General features: G+C 42.0%; 1 long non-coding RNA gene across 1 annotated transcript; it reads right to left on the bottom strand.

Moving 5' to 3' along the window:
- Positions 1-2,703: 2,703 nt before the first annotated feature.
- LOC144166114 (uncharacterized) lies at positions 2,704-5,464 on the bottom strand. Its single transcript, XR_013321580.1, has 3 exons — positions 5,349-5,464; positions 4,734-4,799; positions 2,704-2,888 (listed from the first exon to the last, which is right to left on the bottom strand). It is a non-coding gene; the product is annotated as an uncharacterized LOC144166114 (long non-coding RNA).
- Positions 5,465-12,015: the final 6,551 nt, after the last annotated feature.

Raw genomic sequence — 12,015 nt, 5'->3', positions numbered from 1 at the left:
CTCTCGTCATCATCATTTTGTAGATTACATATTGAGGGTAAACTTTTTTTACAAGTCCAAAAGATATGATCCCATGGTTGTCGTTCGAATACCAGTATACTTCTCGAGCGCGGCCTGTATGGGCGCCACTAAACCTCCTCGCGGCCCGTTTCGAAACCAGCTGCGGAAGTCTCCGGACCGCTCCAACCTGTCGCCGTTGATTTGAGGCTCGTTCAAGAGTGCGATTTACCGTTTGTACGCTTTCTAAATACAGAATAATGTAAAGCAGGCCCTCTGTTTGCAAGCAGGTGTATTTAGGATAGTATAAACGTTTATGACACGAACTCCGAGTGGTACATTCGGTCTGTAAGAGCGCCAGGTCTGTGTCACAAGGGTCCCGAAGCCGGCATATGCAAGGAGCGCATTGCAATTCCGCTGCCCTGAAATTTAGTGGCAGTGTCTCTGTAAGCAGTGTTTCCTCCGATGGTCATGTTGCGGCCATACACTATGATGCAAATCGGCTTCGTGCGCTTACATATTCTATCGGAGCACTCATACCTGACAGCAGGCAAGTTAAGCTTGCCAATATCACATATAAGATATTTATCAGTACACTGGACAAGCCAACGCAGCATAAATTTCACAAACATTCTACGAAATAAGTACGATGGCTAATGTAAAATTATACTAGGGAGTCGGTACACGACGACAAATTTATTCCTGTGTCGTGTTGTCGCGAGGTGAGCGCTCGCAGATCATATTACATTGACCCTCCACGAGAAGCGCACTGGTGGGCTTATAGAGTAACCCGCGTCCGCGACTAAACCTTCAAAACATCATCATATGACACAAAGAGACAACAGAATCCAACATAAACTGAAATAGGGGCCTCATCAGATACCACACTCTTCAAACGAGCCCGTTTGTGCGAGATTTTGGCGCACGTAAGGAACTCCAGGTGGTCAAAATTTATCCGGAGCCCTCCATTACGGCGCGCCTCATCGCCTCCGTTGCGTCGGCGCGTTAAACCCTACAATCAATCAATCAACTCTTTCAACGACACCTCGTATCGCTGGTGAACTGCCCACACTGTATTCTTCAAAAATCCGTCCGCCGAGTGATCAGCCATTGGTTGAAGGCGAAACGCAAACGGATAGTGAATATGCAGCTTGTGTTAGGGATTTCTAAAACGTTCACTGGTTGATTTCGCTCCGCATATTTGTAAACACCGATAGTTCAGCGCCCCCCTTCCCCCTGTCTCGCGAAATATCAGCGAATTTCGTATCTAGTTGGTCTGGTGAATACTACCCAACTTAAACAAACGTCTTTAGCATTTCCGAAGCTCCACTAGTTTTCTTTTTTTTTTCATCTCCGTACGACTATTCTATTTAGTTTTGACTTGCAGACCATTCATTTTTCCGTGGTTTGTTAACTTGTACTTTGCTTCTTGCGACTCGACACGTAATTGACAACAGACAGCCTTTGAGTGTACTTAACATTTTCGCCTGGATTACATTCCCATACAAGGTTCAAGTTATTGTCAACTATTGGGTTATCAAATCTCGGAAGCGCATTTTTCTACGACGTACATATTTAATGCAAAGCCGCATTTCTTCTCTGCGCTTTAGACCTGATATTTTTGCGCTGCAAAAATATCAGGTTTAAACGAGGCGCAAATAAATAAAATTCACTTGTGCTTACTTCTTCGAAGGTGACAATGGTGATATGTTGCTACCGTCGCCGACGCCCGCAAGAGCAGTCAAGAAGCGCACAGATACGTCCTCCACGTGTTTTTTGACGTTCGAGCGCTCTACCAAGAGGCAGCTATTTTTGTAGTGCCCTAAAAGTGCAATTTGCTTACAGACGTCACCATAACGAGTTCTTTGGTGCGCGGAAAGGCGAATAAAAGCGGAAGAGAGCAAAACTACTGCATGAACACCTATCAGCCACGCAGCCGTAAACGCCGCGGAGAACCGGCGACAGCCGGCGCAGCGATCGCGAAGCTCGAGGTGTATAGGTTGGATATTTCATTTGTTGTTTTTTTTGCAGTAGCAGCTGCTGTTTGGAGTGTAAGATTACCCAGCTTTCTTCTCCATTCCTTCTCAATAGTTTTTTGTTTTATTTTCTAAATTTGTTGTTGTGTCCTAGCGTGGTTTTGGTGTGGTTTTATATTAGATTTGTATAGAACCATCATTTCCGATAGATATTTCTCCTCTCTAATCACGTGACCGATTAACCCTCCGCCTTGGATGATCTTTCGTCTGTTGAATCCCCAAGCCATTAGTGAACATATACCCTACATAAAACTTCCACTCAGAAAACCCCTTGTATCCACGAATTAAACGCACAATTCATTCTGACTGCGCAGGAATAACAACAATGCAACATTTACGAGACACAAAATTACAAATTTGTGCACCTTGTTGCAGGCATCCCTCATTCTCTAAAAGGGGACACAAAAAGGCTTGTAAGCTTTATTCAAGGTCAACTACTCACCCGCAGCACTGGAGTTCCTATAGACTGCCTAATAACAGATTTGTAATGCATTCTAAGAAAGCCTCCAACGAAGATTTTCATGCCCGTGTGGTACTAAAAAAATTCTCATATAAGGCACTGTATATCGAAAAATACGTTTCTGTACTAGATAAATAGAGGGACGACGTTATCTCGTACTGTGCCATTCTAGCAAAAATGTGAATAAAATCACATCTGCTACAATTTTCAAATGCAACAATGTTTATTTATTCTTGTTCATAGGATCTCCTATCATTGCCGAACGTTTCATTATAGCAGTGAGCCCTCTGTACACTGCTACTGCGAGGGAGTGTCGTCAGCGCGTGCCTTCGCTTCTTCTGCACGGCCACCACCGACTGCACCTCCAAGAGCAGCACCAGGGGCTGCCAACATGGCTGCAATCGTAAGAGAAGAAAATTGAGAGGCAGCTCGTTATAGCAAGCACACTTTGCTTTTACAATTGGCCTTTTCACTTTCGCTTTCTAGTTTCTACTTTGTTGTATCGGCGTAGATGTGCTCAACCTTCGAAACTATGAAAATGACAGTTTTCCGTTATCAGCACCTCACATGGAGCACTGCCATCCCCCCCATCGCTACTAAATTCTGCCTTATGAAGTCGTGCTCTTTAGAAATGCATTGTTCTCGCTGTCAATCCCTTTGTTATAATTTCAACTGCTCATAACAATAATACGTGGCTTTAAAACGGCATAGTTGTCGAATAATAACTCCAAACTAAGACATTGTTTAAAACGTTTCAGTCAGTCTGTGCCCTCAAGAGCAGCTGACAGAAATTTCTTTGTGGTCAATTACAAAACAATATCATGGATTGAAAACCACGTCCCCCGGATTCATGTCCATGGTAAGCCGCAAACGACATGGTACCCCAAGATTTTGCGGAGGCTACTAAGGGTGGTTTGTGTGGCGACAGCTGGGACCTCTTCTTGCAATTGTTATAAATGTTTCGCCCACCTACGGGAATGCTACCGTATGTCAAAACGCCCAGAACAGATCTTTTCCTATGATGACCTGCGTTAAATTTTCAGCGTAAAGGGCAGAACGTTTTGCAAACGTGTAACCAGCAACCGACTGAAAAACAAAAACACGACAGCAATTACACCACATCGCTGACTAACACATCCCTCTCCCGCAGCCCCCACACGTCAAGAATGCCCATTTCATTTTTGTCTTCACATGTGATTCCTTTCTTAATGTGATTCCTTTCTCCCTGCTACGAAAATGAAGTGTGTCACGAACGCTACTAGTCATCATCACTGCGCCCGACGGCATGAGCGTTGTTGCTCACAAATAAACTAATGTAGCATCCCTGTTCTAGACGAAATTTCAGTTATGATTAAATGCTAATATTACCGTTTTAAATAAAGTTTTGGTAAGTATGTTGTGGCAGGATCAATTTAAATGCCTAAATTTTTAGCCACGACTCACAAATGCAACAATACTGTACAATGAAAATTCTGGGTATACATGAGACAAAAGTACTACACAAACAAGTATTAGAGCTGTTTATAATAAAACTAGAAGCGTGGACTGATTCTGACCAAAACAAATGAAAACACGGAAACAGGATTGTCAAATCAATATTGATCACCTGAAGGCCACTAATGCCTCTGGTAAGAAAAATGCGGAAGTAATGCTTTTCAGCTTTGCAGTGGGTTGTCTCCTATGAGGTGACCTGAGCGGTACCTCTGCACAAATGCAGTGGCTGCGGCCAGAGACGATATGCCCTACGCTTCTGAGCGGTGATGTACTCTATACTTCACTGAGCATTCCTCATCGTTGGTGACTCTGAAGCGTGTAGGTCAAGCCCACATTGTCTATCGGGAGCAATTTTATGTGCTTCATTGTCCACTGTCCACTTTTACTGTCCACTTTTGAATTCATTCCAACTAACGAGACGAATTTTGACCGATTGTTTCTTGCAGACACCAGCCCCTTGCATTCTCGCTGAGTTGGCCACGTAACGTTGCGATACGCAATATCAAATACATATATATGCATAATCGTGGCATCGTGCTCATCTCATTGTCCCCACCTGCCTAATTAGGTCCAATACAAGGCGAAGACCCCTCCCACTGACCTCCAAGAGATGCTGTGCTGCACTGCTTCACTCCACGGGTTGCCCCCGAATTTCTTTATTGCCCGCGATGTGGGTATTTATACCCATCTGAGTACAAAGGCACGCAGATGAAAATTTTAATAAAATCAAAACACTGTGTAATTACCCAGAATAGTTGCAACCACGACAACAATCTGGAATCCAAAGTTGCGGAACATGTCGGTACCAGTTGCTGAAATAAAAATTGAGTTAACGGTGTTAATCACGATTTGGAGATGTTGTGAAGTGCATCCTGTTTGAAAGGTGCTGCTGAAATACCTCTATAAACCGGAATATTTAGCTTCAAGTCTTCGATTACGGTTCCACAGTGAGGAAATCATCAATATAAAGGTGGTGCTAACATTAAAGCACATACCAGAGATTCTGGTACGGCTGTTTAAACGACCGTATATAAACATTGTGTTCACAGTGCTAGGCTAACAAGGCCTTTCTTACGATCTGGCTGATATTAAAGCGCTCAAGGACCTAGACCGATGAAGAGTCGACATATTCGCAATTATCTGACAAACATACCACAAACACAGAAACTCTAAATTTCAGGATAAAAACTTTCAATTACAAACAAAGCAAAGAAGGTAGGTTTAATACCTACATAATAAATTTAATACTATTGAAATATTAGATATAGGAGTTGCTAAGTTAGGCATTTCCGGTAATGTTTACCATAAAGCCAAATATTTCGTAGCAGCAAATATCACTACCACATCAAGTCATAGCTTACCAAAAGAACTTCACGGAGAAGGCTCAGTGCGTCTTTGAAATGAAGGCTCGGAGTTGACAAAGAGTTACTCTACCGTCCTTTTATATGACGCAAACCAATGTCGATGTGTCTTTTCCTTTCATTTTGGCTGACAGCGAGTTTTGCATCGCGGGTAACAACACTATTTATTTTCAATTAAATTGCTACGAAAAATTGAAATGTCGGGCAGTCTGCGTTGCAATGGAGGATTACAAGACTAATTAAAAAGCCCAAGGTACACGACGTAGTTTACTTAATAATGTCTTTATAAAAAGCTCCCCGTGCGTCCATTCTTCCAAAAAGTTTATGTTGGGTACAGATAACAGAAAAAAAAAATGCGTAATTGAATCATCCTCAAACGGCAATTACAGCGTATCACGTATCATTTTTATTATTTTTCTACTTTCTGCTGGGTAGCCGGAACTTCGGGGTCAAATATAGTGTCTACGAGAGCACTACATGCAGAAAGACAGTACAGTGTACCAGAACTTTATTCCCTTTTCAACTGGCATATAAGGTAAAGAGGAAGAACAGGCATTCCCAAAAATCCCATCTTTATTGAACCTGTTTCGCCAATTTCGAAATTCGGATACTATTTTTCATATGCGCAACACGAGGAATTCCTGTAGCTAAGACGGCTTCCCTAAGACTTTATCTAATAATATATAAAACACCGTTACCTGAATAAAGGAGAGAAGTGTATACATTTTTAGAATAAATAAAATATTAGATTGCATTAGTATGTCGCAGAAAAAAAGGTTTTGAACAAATGCACAGAAACAATTCATAAAATAAAATATTTAGCACGAAATTGGTCACCTGCAAAATGTTATCCGAAGAATCTTTCGCGCATTGACTAAAATAATTTATGTCGTTTAAAATCATTCGGAGACTTCAGGGGCCAGTCAGCAAACCATTCAGTATTCCGTATAAGGGAACAGGAATTGTTTACTCGCATATTTTCATGGCCCCAGAATGCATCATACGAAACACAGCAGCAAAGGACCTTCAGAAACCACTTGCAGTATGTCGTAAGCAAGCTTATATGACGTGTACCTCGAATGTAGGCATTCCACTTTCGTTGGTATGAGTAGTCTTTGTGTCAGTTAACCCAAGACGCACGCCGAAGGAATTGATTTGGGTCAATGCTGCGGTTGGTCTATTTTTAAATTGAAAGCGTCTAGACTTTTGGGGTTATCGGCTCCTCCCAATGTCGGGCTTTGACTCTCATGGTCCATATAATGCTTTCGAATTGCAATGGCAACGTAATGTGTAGAAATGGCTTGTCGGGCCTACAGTAGAAGCGAAAAACATCCGAGCACTTGTTTTTTTTATTTTACAACACCTCTCACTTTTGTATATCATAGCAGATGTCTGAACATTGTAGTTATAGGGACATTAGGGATTGTTTTCCGCCGCAGTACTACAAGCTTCTTCAACGCCTAAGCGCGTATGAATGTTGGAATTGTTCCATAATTTCTAAGCAGTGTGCAAGGTTTTTCTATAACTCTTATGCTACAAAGGAGTGTTCGGAGGCTCTAATGAAGTTTTAAAAGAAGCAGGAAGTGATTGGTTGAACAAAAATACCCCCCGAAAGGAGCACCAGCCAGAAAATATATGAGCAAAGCTGCTTCTGTGCAACATCGTAAGAAGTTGGATTCATTTTAAACAGTTTGACTTTTGTTGGGAAAATTTATTACCCATTGAAAAGCTCGGGAATTGATTGTACTGCATATCTGCATTATGAACCTATAGATGCCAGTATGGTTCGATGTGCAGGGAAATGCAAAACTCTTATAGAGCGAACCGTAGCACAATTACCAACTCAAAAGGAGGCAGTAACCAAACGTCCCCGTGAGATACAAAGCGTGGTATGACTAATACACCATCAATGGACTAGCGAGCTCAATCATCTGGTATGCTGAACAAAGGTACATCAGTATTTTTTGATATTTTTAGTATATCGGAGAACAAATGACTCATACTACGTTTTATACGTACTATAGATGTGCGATCAGAAAACTGTAGCTACAGTGCTGTACAATATACATCATTAGCTAGGCTCAAAGCTTGGGTAATGTATAATGCACTTCGTTGATGTTCCCATTGCTTTAGTTATTTATATCGACACAATGGCAGTTTTCCGCAGCTTTTATACCTTTTGCGGCGCTCTCATTTTCGACGATGGGCTGCTGAAATGTGGCGTCTGCGTCGTCTTCTTATAGTTGCGGAATTGTTACAAGAAGCAGTCATTACAGAAAAGAAGACAGATATACTTAGACTTACCCTCAATAAACCTCAGCTACTTTTAGTGGTCCGATTAGGACAGCAAAGAAAACAATTCGACGAATTTATGATTCTGACAACCTATATTAGATAAGGGGATTTTATGCCTTTTAGAAATTAATTAGTAATGCGAAAACACAAGAGGTTCTAAACGACTATCTATGTCTGAGTACCAAGAAAACTAGAAAAGATGAACTATAATTCCGATTTAGTGTAAAATTAATAAATATCTCAAGAACACACGAGGTTGTGAAGCATAGTCTACGGGTTGGTAAGCAGAAAACTTGAAGTTATGAACTAAACTGCATTGTTAAGTATATTTTCAATGTTTATCAGCTGCTTGTTTATAAACTTGACCATATGCCAAAGGTTGGCTCCGGACACGTGCGATCACGTTAGAATTAGGTATGCCGTAGCAGTGATTCGAATGTTGGCAATAGTAATGAGTGCGCCACAAAATATTCTATTTGCAAATCATTCACGTGTTTCTCTATGTGTGGCTAGTGAGATATTTAAATTTTGAACCACCGAAATAAAACAGGTGGACCGGAATAGTGCATGCATGTACATGATTGCAAGATACTTACTCAGATCGGATTGAAGCAGAAAAATTTGAAAATAATTGTTTTTTTTTATTTAGATGGCTTTCAATATATAATCAATTATCTATTCATTATCTTTTATTTCAAAGAAAGAAATATCTCGTAGCATAAAATAGTTCAAAATATGCCCACATATTTATGGCAATCATACAATGTGAGATTTGCGTGAATCACATGTGATTAAAATTTTACAAACGTCAGAGGTTCAATACAATGATAATTATGCGTGTTTTTTGGTAACATAGGGGTTCTTTGAATTGTGTTCTTCATTGAGTAATAATGCGATCGGAGGAGTACGCGAAGGTTGGCAAGGACGACTTCGTAGCTAAAACTGGACTCTTGGTCAAACTGCGAACTTTTTGTTTTGACTAAAGCTGTGCTTACCATCACACATTTCTGACATTAGAGAAGGGAGCAACAGAGTGTAGCTACAACTGATACTTCTGGGGTTCGGAGACAGAGCGCTATTCTATCGTTCTATAGCTTGAATATTTCGTTTTTTAAAAAAACGGCTATAATGTGGAACTCTTCCTTTACCAAAATATTTTGGGGGCTTACAGTACCACGCAAATACCTGCGTAATTTTGTGTATTGCTTCGGACTTTTTAAGGACATGTAGGCACAGCTTGCTTTCAGTGTACCTTCTGAAGGTTTTTCGGGAGTGCTTTATAGGTCAGCTCCAGTCCAGGCGAAGTTCTTTCATATGTCAGTTTCCGGTTTCAGTTCCAAAAAAGGTTTTCTATATAAAACACGCGAAAGGGTGAATATGGAGAAATTAGTCATTATGACTTTTTGTCTCTGAATCTCTGAGATACGGAAATGCTTGCAGGTTTCAAAAGCAGGATTCCGTGATGAGAAACCAAATATAAGTCCCCAAAATACGTCTTCGATGAAGCAGTACGCTAGGATGTTAGGGCCATCTTACACTTTCAGTACTAAAAGCGGCACAGTAGAGTTTCTGGTGTTCATTCGCAATAGCCTCATGATTAATAAAATATCACTCAGTTGTTTCAATTGTTGCCTCCATGTTAAAAAGATGAGCAACAGACGGTGCCGGGCCTGCGTTGTCTGGCATTGTAGTGAATGTTCTGTACCAATGCTACCCCACGAATTATAAAGAGGATTGCAGGGAAAGTTTCACTTTCAAGGTGGCATTGGAGAGCCATCATGTTTACTGCGGCTTGACAAAATTCATTCTCAGCTGTAAGCTGGCGCTGACAATTTTTTTATTGTCGGCATTAGTTTAATTGAAATTCCAATGTATATTGAAAAGCCAGTGGTAAGAAGGTCACGGGATAATGAGAAGTGTCAGACCAGTTCTTTGTTTTTGTTGATACAAACCATTCAATTAAGTGAATAAAGAATTACGTCATATAATGTCTGGACAAGAAACACCGGCTGGTGTGGGAATTTTGCATTTTTAACTTACCCTAACATCCTGCCAGAGCTACTCTAAATGAATTTTTCTTCAGGGCACACAACGCCATTTTTGTGGCCTGCAACGGCGGTCACACGTAACTCTTAACTTCACGCCGGTACCACACAAATGATATTTTAGTGTTATATCTCAAGTCATGTATGTTACGCCCAAAATCCATCCAATAAAAAACAATCTTCCTCTTTGGGAAACCGGCGCCCACTTTGGCACCACTTGAGTTGTGAGACGAGATGCGCTATGCCGTTTCGCAGAAGGGAGGAGCTAAAGTAGGGACAAAAAATTCTCTTTAAAGCTACTTTAAGTCGGTGACAACTATTACCAGAATGTTTGAGGGCTCCGAAAAAAATCTAAGCCGTTCTTTGATAACGTCGTCTTGAATAATTATGATGCCTATTGTATCACAGAGACTTGGCTACCTCACCACATTGTGTCTACCGACTATTTTACAGACGAATACACCGTTTTTCGCAGTGACCGAAATAATGCTGCGACAGGGCAAAAGTATGGCGGTGTAGTTCTCATCGCCTTGAAGAAACCTTTCCGTGTGGTCAAACGGTCCGATCTTGAGCTCTACAGCGAATGCCTATGGATCGAGGTGAAAGTTAAAGGTGCGAAAAATGTTCTTATTGGCGTGTACTAGTTACATCCCGCTCTTGAAAATTCTTTGTTTGCTTCAGCCCTACAGGGTTTAACAGAGGTACTTAAACCTGAAAGCTATAACATTCTTCTGTTTGGTGACTTTAATTGCCCGGGCTCTTGGCTGACACCCCACACAAAATACCAGCGGAGAGTCCAAAGCAGCTCATTTGTTTAACTTCTTTTCTTTCAATAACATCCAGCCTGCCGTCTTGCACCCAAGCCCTGCTGGAAACGTACTAGACACTGTTTTCACAAACCTTAACTCTGTCGTTGTCGATCAGTTCCCCGAACCTATTGTGGCCGTTGACGCGTGGCACCCTCATTTCGGAGCCCCAGCCCACATATGCATGGCGCACGACAACAGCATTTCAACTCCCAGACACGACGTTGCTCACGGAGATTACACATCTTTATACCATTCGCTCGACAACGCAGACTCAACATCTGTATACAACGCGCCCTGTGTGGACGTGGCCGTCCAGGATCTAACCCGAACTGTTCATTACTTCATGGAGCAACACATCCCAAAGCGGCGAATTCGCTCCTCTAAATTCCCATTCTCGTTTAGCCATGAGCTGCGAGGCGCGCTTCGAAGAAAGAAAACGTCACTTTCACCGCTTGTTTAAGGCCCACAATGACCCGTCTGCTCTCGCTAGCTTCAGAGAATGGCGCAACTCAGTGAAAAAGCTCCTTGCCCGGGATAAAAAGATGTTTACGGACTACTCTGAAACATCTCTTACCCACTCCCGCGGGAGTTTTGGCGGTACGTCAAATTCCGCACACGTCATGCACGCGAAAGCATAACCCTTCAGGATGGTGACCAGATTGTGTCCGACCCTGAAGGCGTGTGTGAACTTTTCGCACGTCATTTTTCTTCGACATACTCGACCTCTCACGACAGCGGCAGCGAACTGGATTTCGATTCTTACGGTCCTGTTTTTCCAATCCCCAGCGTAACCGAAAACGATGTTGTGTCCGCCATCTGCAAACTCCCATCGAAAAAGTCGGCAGGTTGTGACAGCGTCCCTTGCTTCATCGTGAAGGGTTGTTGAACTGTTTTTGCCCCTTTGCTCTGTCACATCATACGTATGTCACTGGTTGAGCAACATTTTCCAACTGATTGGAAAATTGGTTCCATTTTCCCTTTGCACAACTCCGGAAGCGCCACAATCCCAGCAAACTATAGGCCAATCTCTCTTCTGTCTTCATTTTCCAAAGTCTTCAAAAAGGTCTTGCATCGATACATTTTATCAGCTATGCATCCACTAATTCATTTCAACCAACACGGCTTCATGCCCGGAAGGTCGGTAGATTCAAATTTTGCCTGTTTTCTAAACGACATCGGCCCTCCAGTACTGTCTCGCCAACAGGTAGATACAGTATATTTTGACTGTAGCAACGCCTTCGACATTGTTAATCACGATCTACTACTTCGCAAATTGTCCGCATACGGTCTTTCCCTTGAGTTATGCTAGTGGTTCGGCAGCTACTTAAAAGGCAGGTCCAATTGTGTTAGTTACGAAGGCGCTACTTCCCGGCCCTTCCCGATGACCTCAGGGGTACCCCAATGCTCGACACTGGGCCCTCTCCTTTTACACATTTTTGTTATGACATACACCCCGCTATTAAGCACTGTTCGCTCTCCTCTATGAAGCTCTATCATATGAAGCTCTATCGCACTATT

The sequence above is a fragment of the Haemaphysalis longicornis genome, unplaced genomic scaffold (assembly GCF_048455015.1).
Source record: "Haemaphysalis longicornis isolate Haplotype H1 unplaced genomic scaffold, Haemaphysalis longicornis Haplotype H1 scaffold_16, whole genome shotgun sequence".
Classification (NCBI taxonomy): domain Eukaryota; kingdom Metazoa; phylum Arthropoda; class Arachnida; order Ixodida; family Ixodidae; genus Haemaphysalis; species Haemaphysalis longicornis.
The sequence above is the reverse complement of the archived record's forward strand: the minus strand, read 5'-3'. Positions and strand labels throughout refer to the sequence as shown.